This window comes from Rhea americana, unplaced genomic scaffold (genome assembly GCF_003343005.1).
Source record: "Rhea americana isolate MKP2758 unplaced genomic scaffold, rheAme1 scaffold_96, whole genome shotgun sequence".
NCBI classification, from domain to species: Eukaryota; Metazoa; Chordata; class Aves; order Rheiformes; family Rheidae; genus Rhea; species Rhea americana.
This window is the reverse complement of record NW_028187155.1, coordinates 2,539,227-2,550,516: the sequence shown is the minus strand read 5'-3', so window position 1 is coordinate 2,550,516 and position 11,290 is coordinate 2,539,227.

The window sequence follows — 11,290 nt, the reverse complement described above, 5'->3', positions numbered from 1 at the left end:
TTCCTCCACATGCTATTTATTATTCACATAGTGCCAGTTGTGTACATCACGCACGGAACTTCACTGTCAGTGGGAATTACATGTTCCTTTGTATTGGTTAGATACCATTTCAAARAGGGAAGAGACCTGGAGATGTTTTGGGGGATAGCACCAGCATCCTAAGATTTCTTGGCTTCTGCAACTTGATCATTTTAARAAATTGTGCTAAAGTTTTTGAAGCCAGTGCCTGACTTGCACATAAGTTTCTTAGAATAAATCTACCTTTGTCTTCTGTGCTGCTCTAAGCATAAATATAGTGTGCTACAGCACTAAAAACTCTGACAGTGGAAGTCCCAGAAATAACCAGTAGAGCTGGTGACAGCTTCTGATGAGAAATGTTTATGAAATATAGAAGCTCRCACTCATTTTGATATGACACAAGCAGAAATAATGGCATCACAGAGGAAGTGAATATAATGCAGAACTTCKGCTTAAGAGTAAAACCCAGAAATGCCACTATCTTCCTGAAGATGCACAACGTTAACTGATTCACAAATCTAGATGAGGAATCAGACTAAGAAAGAGAGACTTGCTCAGAGACTCATTTTTTTGAGCACGGACACAKGCAGAATAACTCTAAGGCAACTAGTGAATTGATAATAATGTAAAATAGGCTCATTTCAGGCTCAGTGCTTTGGCAAAGGGCATCTAAAAGATGCCAACAGTAGCAGCAGCTTTTTCCCATGTCTGACATCAATGTCCACCTGACCAGGCAACTCACAGAGCTGGATATGTTAGCACMGCGACAGGACTGCAGTCAAATCCTGCAATACAAGATTTCTGAAGTAGCCAAACAGTCCAGCCAGCAAGCAGCATCCACCTGTCCATACAAGCCATTAGGATCTCTCCTCTGCAATGTTTCCTGCCCACCACATGGCTTAGTGCCAGCTGAATATCAGAGGAAACTGCTGGTGCCATCCAGAGCAGAGGGTTACCTGCAGATGAGATTTCCCCTTTCCTTGCCCACAAGAATGGCAGTTTGGRAAGGGGAAATAGAAGAAGGCAGACCTTGCCATCTGAGGAATTCTGACCTCTTTAGCTGCATCCTCAGAGGGAGCTTATCACTGCCTGTGACTGCATTGCTGTCTCCTATTCTTGAYGCTTTTTCATTCCTCTCTCTCTCTCAAACTGCATACAGTCCATATTGCTTACACTCCATCTATGAGGGCTATGCTTCTCACAAAGTTATCTTAAACTTTCCATGAGCTGCACTGCTCTACTCAGGTCAAAAATCTCCTTCCCAGTCACTCCACTTGGATGTCTGTTGTCTCTGTGGCGTTCCCAGAGGGACAGGATTGCTCTTCACAAGCCTGATCTAGTGCACTCATTTTTTCAGATGGGACCATATTTTGCCCCATCAGCCACAGAGCTCACAACAGCCACCCTGTTCAGCTGGAGCTGTGCATGCAACTGAGCAACTGACACGGACTTTCTAACCTGGCCTGTTGACTGAAACAGAAACAGCTTTGCCAAGATTTCCTCATTATCCCCATGCACTGGTCTCTTTATTCCTCCAACTGCTCAGGCACTTAATTTACTTGGTTGCCACTTCCCTACTTCTAGGAGCTCAGCCTGTGACTAGGAGCTTATTCTTCTATAACACAGTGCTTTCAACTCTGTGTGCAGTCCCCTCAGARATCTTGCACACTGTGGCATCTACCACTGAGCAGAAAGTGAAAAACACTTCTTTGTTGAGTCTCATGTGCTTGATTGGAAAGCATCCCAACTCCTACAGCTTTTCCAGAGAAGCCCTGCCTGGATTCCTAGCATACTGCATCAGGGACATGGTGTATCTAGGGTCTATAATTCTTACAGAGACCTGCCAGAGATACTGCACCCCCTCCCCTCCAACCCCCCCCGCATCCATGGGAGTGTTGAGGTGGTTCTGCTATGCCACCACTGGTGCTGCAGGAGGCCTCCAGCCTGCGGTCCCACCTGTGGCTAGGGGCTGAGCACTGGACAACCCACCCAGCAGGTTTGCCTTTGGAGGCATAGAAACTGGAATCTACTACCATAAGTTCACCAGCCAGGCCCAGGAGCAAGTTTCAGTTCAGAAAATTGAATTCTGATGTTAAGTTCCTGTATGAAGGCATTTCTACATGCTCCTTTTTTCTCTTGATCCAAATTAGAACCATTCTATTTCTCACTAGATCTCTCCTTTTTAGCTGGCTCCAGCACTGAGCTCTGCTCCTCTCCTACCCTTCTTCTGTAGAGTTGTCCAGATACTCCTCCTTGAGGAAAGACTTTTCTGAAGTCCTTGCATCACCAAATCCCTCTGACTATACCAGGCTACTCCTGACAGGAGCTGCATTGTGTGAGCCAGGGGCATATTCTGAGGTATTGCACAAGTCCTGCTCTTACATTGCTGYATCTGCACTTCACCTACCTCATCACAAAATGCCATACCTGTGAAAGGTACMTCATGGGCTTTTCTTCCGGAAGGTGAAGGATGTCACTGTATTTTCCTATCAGRGCTGAGAACAAACCATCTCATCACAGCTAAGGACCTCCTTTGGCATTCCCAGCACAAGTACCCAGGACYGAGGGGTACAAAGACAGCTTTTGCATATGCCGTACAGTCTGCAAACAGCTTTACATGAGAAGAAAAAAAAAGGGGGGGAAAGAAAAAGAAAGAAAGAGAGAGAGAAAGAAAAAGAAACCCTCTATCCTGCAAGTGGCAGGGAGGGAAGCAGAGTACCAACTAGCTAGTATCAAGCTTTCCTACTTCCCTGGCTCCTAAGAAAGACCCAGCAATCTGAGTGCTGCTCTGGCACTGTTCCTGCTCCCTCTTGCCATGGATTCGTCTCCTGCTATAGGCAAGGACTTTTATTTTTAATTTGGGAACTACACAGAAGAATTCAGCAGGTGGGAGGGGTGGGATGCTGGTACTCCCAGCCCAGCACTGGGTCAGCCTGGTGGCTACAGCCTCCTGGCTGCCTTCAGAGCCAGCTCCCCCAGCAGGAGAGCAGCAGGGGAGCCATAAAAACAAGCTCAGCCAAGGGGAAAAAAAAGCAAGAAATAGCATTCTTATTACAAGGTAAACAGCATTAACTCCATCTTGGGGGAGTAGAAACAATACGGTGGTGATAGGCTTTTCTGCCCATGAGTCCTGGAATGGCGGTGGAACTCACTCCACCCTCCTGTTATGTAATGCTCCCCAAGCTGCAGCTGTAAATAATCATTTACCTGTGCGTGCCTCTCTTTTGCTATTTTTATAGGYTTTTCTTCCTAAACACAGCTCCTGTGGGGTAGTTACACTGAGTTGAATGTGTACCTGGCATAGCTTCCCCAGCAGAGCTGTCTGGGCTTTGCCAACCTGCTCCCCAGGGTCAGAGCTGGCGCGATTAGCCCCAGATTACTCCTGCAAGTTTCCAGTCATGGCAAGGGGGATGGGAAAGTGTGGGTTGTATTTGTTTTTCCAGCAAAAAGAGCTCAACCATTCATTTTAATTACTTTTTCCAGATCTGTAATGGCATTTCTCCATAATTTGCTTTTCTCCAGAAATGGACCTATTAAAACACATCCGCCAAAACATGTCTAACAAAGAACTAAACCTGYTTGTTTATCTCACTTTTGGATTTTAAAGCATTGATCTTTTCCCCACCTTAGGTGCTCAGAAGCTGTGTTACTAGACCACAAGGGCCCAGTAMCAGGTGGTAGGAGCAACTCAGTGCAGAGCACAGGAGAGGGAGTGCAGCAGGGCAAGCTCCTGCCTGCTTGTACCCTCCTGTTTTCCAGCATGCAATGGCTTTACAGCTCTCTGAGCCCCTCAGCGCTAGGAATAGGCACTGAGAGCTTGGCTCTCGCACCTTCAAACCATTATGCAGTGCATCTTCAAGGGCAAGTCACACTGCCCAGGACTCCCAGATCACTTCCTCCCCAAATGCAGGAAGAGAAGCTAGGAAGGTGGTTGTCAGTCTTACACATTGACCATTAATCCCAATTCCTTTATTTTTTAGAAAGAAAATAAAAATTCCCTTTTCTTTCTTGGTCCYTGTATTTCTGCTTCCTACTTCTGCACTGTTAATCTGGACAGACATCAGGAAATAATCTATGTAGATCTTGTCTCTAAGATGTGAAAGGGTGGATGGGTGTGTGGATCTAAAGGGTCAGTCCTTCTGTAGGTGTATGCTCTTACTGGTGAACCTTGCCTATCACCAACACAGACCCACTGGTTGTATCTTCTGTGGAGTTTTACTGGACCCTGACAGTTTAACATGACATGAGCCTTCTTTCAGGAAAAGAGGGCCTTGGGGGTGGGAGGAAAGAAGACTCTTGTCATGTTACATTGTGTCAGTAAATCTCCACACAAGAGAGAGCCATGGGATGTAGGGGCTGGCTTTCCCCTGCAAGAGCATCTCCAATATGGTCTACCCTGTCTTTGTAGAAACAACTATTTTAACAACAGCTCCTAGCATAGCTTTCAGAAGGGCTGGGCCTCAATTTCTGCCCTGTTGGTGACTGTGTGGAGCTCCCCAGGGAAGCCTAGCAGTCTGCAAGGGAGTGTGGGTGCTTTGGAAACACCGGCAGAAATGCAATGATGTGATGGTTCTTCCCAAGCACACAGCTCCGTGCAAGGGCCGGGGGAGACAGACTAATCCCAAAGCACCCTGCCATCCCACTCTGTGAGGAACAGGTGTGGTCCTGGCCCAGCAAAAAGACTCTGCACAAGAGGGAGACTATTTTTCAATATCCTGTAATATGTTGATGCTGTAATGTGTTTAACTTGGGGAAGAGACTCTGTTAATGTTAACATCTTTGCTCACACTGGAACTGTGGTATGTTCTATCGACATGAAAAACAACAACAGACTGGGCTGTGGCTAGGTCATTCTTGCAAAAATAATGGGGCAGTTGCTCAGCTGGGGCTAAGCTATCAGGGCTTCCTTGAAGTGGGAGTAGTCCACTGAGCCTTCCAGAGCCAAACCAGCTGGTACCAGCTAGGCATCTGTCACAGTAACACTGCGTCCTCATTAAGAGTTATTGCCAGGTTGATTAGACTTGAGGCTTCAGCACTGGATCAAGTAACATCTTCTAAAACTTTGGAAGTGTCGAAGAACAAAGCTCCATCCCCCATCTACAACTTTTCCACTAACTACTGCTTTTTGAGTCCAGATGATAATGGTGATGATAATGTGCTCAATAATAACAGTGAATAACGGTGATAGCAAAAAAAAAAAAAAAAAAAAAAAAAAAAAAGTTAATGACCTCAAAGCACCAATCAGGTTACCATTGCAATATACCGTTACGCTGGACAGACTTGCACTGAGATCTCATAGTTACAGCTTTGTGATCTGGAACTGCTTTAGGATACAGCATTGCCATGGCTTAAACACACCTCTCCATTTACCTAACTGATTTGTTATTAATAATTACTTACATCTGTGTAGCACTTGAGCTCATGGGACTGCTCCAGGCAGTCTGTTTCATATTTCAGGGTAAGTCTGCAGGACTAAGCCCTGCAGATAGAGAAAACAGTTGTCAGAAATGCAACTCAACAGGAGCAGGTATTTATCTACACCGGAGTTAAATGGCTTTTTACTACTTTATTTGAATACCTTAACTCTTCATGGTATAGTTCCCCATGGTGGTCTGGTGAGTTAGGACTGTGATATTACCCTGTTAAAAGGTGGGCAGCAGGCAAGCTATAGTCCTGAACCTTCAATGCTTGAAATCAAGGGATGTCAAGTGCTTACAGACCCATAAGGCTTTGAACATGAGTCTCTTGTCCTCTGTGCTGGGCCTCTAAACTTTCCTTCTCCTCTTCCACAAACCCTCTGTGTTCACGGGGGGTTCCTTGGGTTTCAGTTCAGGAATGACCATCAGGCCACCTTGCTGCAATGAGTTGTTTGGCTCGGGGTAGAGGTATATGATAAGGCTGGACCACTTTGCCCTCAAGCTGCCCTGGAAAGGGGCAGTTTTCTCTCACCTCCCACCACATCCTCACCAGTCCCCTGCTCGTCTCCTCCTTTGTACCGTCTTTGGAACACACTCTACTTAGTAGTCTTCTGCATGGTTTGCCATGTGTGTGATCAGAGGTGTATGTGTCAGGGAGAAGGACTGAGACCCCCCCAGCTCAGCAGCACAGGGGAAAAGCAGAGCAGCATTTGGCACCAGAGAGCCCTAGAGCACCACAGGCCAGCAAAGCTCCTAGGCTTTCTGCAGAATATTGCAGGAACCTGGACATAAAATAACCAGGATTTTATCTGGTGTTTTATTGGAAACAGAGGCCAAAGCAGCAACAGAATGACCAACCTTTCCTTGCACATGCCTATATTCTGCTGAAGGCCTGAATTGCTTCTGATACAGAGGAGCTCTTATCAGCACTACACCATGCATTAATAGGAATTTCCTTACAATCTTTCTCTAGAATCAGATTCGTGCCAGCTTTGAAATGTGGTGACATCATGACTGAGTTTAGGAGCGGATGAAAATTTCTGTAATAGAGTCACACTTTCCTTGAACCTCTTCCAAGAAGACAGACAGGTCAGGTGTTTCAGATGGAGTTAAAAACATTAGTTATTGCAATAAAGTAAGTTCAGAATTTGTCTTTTTTTATATAATTTTTTTTTGTTATCACAGGTCACAATGCTAATATTGCATAAGTGTATTTTGTTTCCATCATAATCAAGCTGCCTAGCACTGAATAATAGATTAGTGGAGGCTGCTTTTTTGTATCTTAGCATATACAGAGCTTAGCCGTGCATGTGAATACCAAGAAAACTTCAAGGATTTCAGTGCTTTGTCTGATTCGAAAATGAAAACACAAGGGCCTTGGAAGGAATTCAAGCTGATTTGCAGAGTACATGGTCTAAGCTAGCTCACCTCGTCCTAATATTAGCAAACTTATCTATGTCCTGGCTTTCAGAGGTTACCCCTCCCTTTCCTCCTATTCACCACCTGGATAAAGAAATTTGCACTTTGCTTCTTAGTGTAAAAGCAGCAGGGCTATACTCTGCCCAGTTAAGTGGCAGAGTTTTCCATCAGTGCTCTGCTAACCCTAATTCTTTCAGTATTATTTAAATGATATCATTATTCACTGATCAATGCTTCAATTTAGTTGTGCCACATGCTGTACAAACAGCTCAGGGCTTGAAAAAATAAGTAACATAGTAAAGATGTGTCAGAACCAAATATATACATTTAAATCCAATTGATCTTGCATGAACGAAGCCTGACAATATCTCTGGTGAAGCACGCAATATTGCATTCAGTATCCCTGAGCCTCCCCATGACCTGCAGCACTCGGACTGTCTTTCAGAAATACAGATCTTAAAAGCTGATGATGAAGCTGGTCAGAGATGGGGAAGGTGTTTGCTACAGCTACAGCTATGGAATAAGGCAGAAGAATCCAAAGTCTGTGAAACATTACAAAATCTTTATTACTAGCAAAATCTCTTTACCCTTTCGAATGATAATCATGATGCTATTTTACTTTCAAATCCTTACTCCAAAAATAATCTTTATGAGATCAAATGAAATGAAAAGTCTGCCTGGAAGAACTGGAGGTCTAAGATGGACTCTAGGAGGCAACTTGCCTATGCCCATTGATTTTAAATAATATATACCTAAGGAAATGGCAGGACAGTACAGAGCGATAAATGAAGTATCCAAAGTCACACAGTAGTCAGGAACTGTACTTTCCGATGCCCTCACATGCCAGGTATTAGATAAGTGGAATTCCTTGCTAAATGATGTTGTGGATGCAAGAAGTTTACCAGCACCAAAGGAGATAGGTCAAGTTCTTGGAAAAGACGTCCTTTGGGGGTTACTAAAAACACAAACTGCAACAGGGTGCACTGAAAGTAGCTGGAGACTGTGAGAGTGGGATGGTTGAGGGGGAATCTCATATGTACTAACCTTGATCTTACTTTTCTCTGGGAATTGTTATGGTCACTCCCAGAGACAAACTACTCTGCTAGGTGGCCCTTGATCTATATCAGCAAACTCTTCTGGGATCCTAAATATTTGTCCCAGGCTCGACCATAATCCCACCTCTGTTTTTTTTTTTTTTTTTTGGTCAGTTAGCATTCCTTTCAGAATAGTTACAAATCACCCATGAAGCACAGGGCTTGCTCCGCTCTCTTGCTGCCAGATTTGCAAGTAAAGGACTTCAAGTGTTTCCATGAAGACCGTTAGAGAAAGTGCTTTTTTTTTCTTTTCTTTCTTTTCTTTTTCTTTTCATTTATTTATTTATTTTTTAACTTGAGACATGGGCAATTTTGGTTCAAATATCCTGGAAAAAATGAGACCTAAAAACAGACAATGACAACAACATCCATGACTTCCTACAGGGAATTTTTTTCAGGATTTTTATGTTTTCAGTTTTTCATTGAAGAATTGAAAGATATTCAGAAGAAATGTTGATAAAAACTAAATAAACACTCTTCCTTCCCCCCCCCCGGAATTCATCTTCAAAATAACTTACAATGCAGCTAATCGAAACATGAAAGGTTCTTCTCAGAGTGGTGCCTTTTCCTCTTAAGAGCAATTGAGGTGATTTCCTACAAAAGGGTGTTCTCTGCTCAGCATTTTTAGCAGTGTTTTTCTTCTCAGAATGGGTGACCACACACGTTTGCAGAGACCACCKGTGCTCTTGCTGATGAATGTGTCATAACACACGATACAGGAATTGGAGAGTGCAGCTGTCCACTCTAGCACAACACAAGAGCCAGGCAAAGGGCTGTGCTTCTTGGGTCTGCCATTAATGCAGTTAACTCTAATGCAGCAACCTTCCTTTTCTTGCTCCTTGATGCCCCTCAGACATGCAGTCTCTTCCATATTCTGATATGGATTTATTTTTTTTCAAGAGGTGTTTGTCACATGGATTGAATTCTGACAGGAGGCAATGAACTCAAATTTGCGGGGGCTGCTGTAGGCATACAGACCAGAAGAATGGGGTGGGGGCAGTGGTGGTTTCCCACACACAGTATCTGGCAGACTATGGCAGGTGGAGGACTTTCTGCATTATCCAGCCCAGAAGCTGTGGGATGGATGAGAATGGTTACTATAATGGTGCTAAAGCTCTTCCAAAGATGATCAGAAGAATGTGGTAGGTGCAATCTGGGACACATTCCCACACCCATCTATGTATACTTATATTCATTCATCTCGAATGTCCAATTAAGCTTGACAGCAGCAATTAAACAAGAGCAATAGTATCTGTTCTTACTCATCTGTGGAAATCAGCTAGAGGGATTCTCTTAAAGATGATCAGCCAAATTTTAAGCCCACTGTTGAAGCTAGAATCTCAGGATAATTCTGTCACTTGGAAGTGTTGTACATACGTGCCAGTGTACCATAATGCAACATAACACAGTCTCCCAATAGGATGAAGAATGGAGAACAGGTATCCATTTTGATTAGGACTGGTAAAAATTAACGTGTGTTTCTATGAATATGCACATATGTATGTGACATACGCACACATTGTAAGGGCAAGTTCTAAAATGCTAGGCAAGACCACTGTGTCTGCTTGAAAAGAGGTACAAATGGTATCGCAAAAACAATGAATGCTCAGGGTTACTATCATTTATGGTGAAATTTCTCTTATTTTTATATGAGATTCCCACTGGGAAAAAAAAGCTAAGTCCATTTTTTTGTTGTAACAGCACAGGAAGGGAAGAGGCGTTCCTTCTGTCTTGCTGTTATGGTTAGCTTTGTCATCCCATCCCCCTCCCATCTCATCTCAACTGATAGAGATCTATATTCAAACCAGCAAAAGTCTTACCCATAGTTAAAAGTCACAAACTACAGTCAACACTTATCTAGACTGGATTAAACAACAGCAGGTCAAAGACGCAACACATTTCCCTTTTCTTATACTAGTGCCAGAAGGGATATGTTAGAACCCGAAAGGAAAGAATCTCACTTGGTTCTGGTCATATCTAGATCCAGCAGAAACCTAACTATCAACCTACACTGGAAAAAAAGTCAAGACTGCAGCTGATCAAATAAAGAGCTCTTGAGTTCTGAGCTAAAACGTCCTAAATTTGGTTGATGAGTTTCTGACAACACTAGTGCTGAGCTCCTGCTCCATTTGGGCTGTTCAGATCAGTTCAAATCCAGAAATGATCCCAACTGCTCCAGCCTGTTAATATTTGAAAATGCCATCAGATTTTCATATCTGAAAGTGCCTCAAAGCAGGCCACACCCCAGACTCTTGTCAGCCTCCAAAACTTCAACTAACCCTTTCTCCATTTGGATAAACAAGCTACTCTTCGCCTCTTTGATTCCCATCAAGTGGAAACGTCACTCCTGAAAATGAAAGCAGCTAGTTTACTGATCTAAACTGCTCATTTCCCAACATAATATCCAAAGTGTGAGTCACCCAAAAGAACTCTCACCTTTTCCATTAAGGTCAGAAGCAGTTTCAGTGGAAAGAAGGCAGGACGCTGCCTGAGCCCAGTGGGAGGCTGAGCTGGCAGCACCACTCACCTAGAGCATAGGTGGAGAAAGAAGGCTTCCCAAATTAGCCTCTGCCAGAGCCCCTTGTTGGCACCACTCACGGAAATATATTCTTAGCACTGATAAGTCTGTTTATCAGCTCAACTATACTGTGGTAAGGCAGGAATAACTCCAACAGAATCAAATGCCAGAGAAGTGTAAATGAAATCCAAAGTCAGCCCAGTCATCTTAGAAGAGGTCAGATGAACAAGATCAGTAGCTTTGTCTGAACCTTCTTTTTTAATGATTCTTTTCTGATGCAAATAACCTAGTTTAATAAAGTTAGGTGCTGCCACAGGACCCGATTAAATCTGGGTCCCAAATGAAGGATGCCTGGGAGGCAGGGCAACTTCATCTAACTTTAGAAACAGATTCATCTTTCTCTTTCAGCTGCAACAAGGACATTTCATTGTGTGCCTGTTCTCAGACAAACTTCCTTTGTTCTGTTGTAATTTCTCCTTCCCTGGAATTTGCTGTCCAAAGTGCCTTGTTCAGTCATGCTCAGGCTTGTTCATACACAAAAGTCTAAGAAATCTGAGGAAACCTCAATGATCCCTGTTCCTATCGTAAACTTGTTTCCAGTTATCTGAAGAGAAAGTCACGGAACCATTTTTGTATGGCAACATTGACACAGCAGCACCAGCAGAGAGCATGGAGAGGGAACAGAGAAATGATACCTGCTGGAGCCCAGCTTCCAGGTATAAATAATAAATGACTCAAGTACCAAGAGTGAGACTGACTCATACGAATGTGGGAGGCTGTGATTCGAGTCCCATCTTTACTGCCAACTGTTTTACAAATAGGCA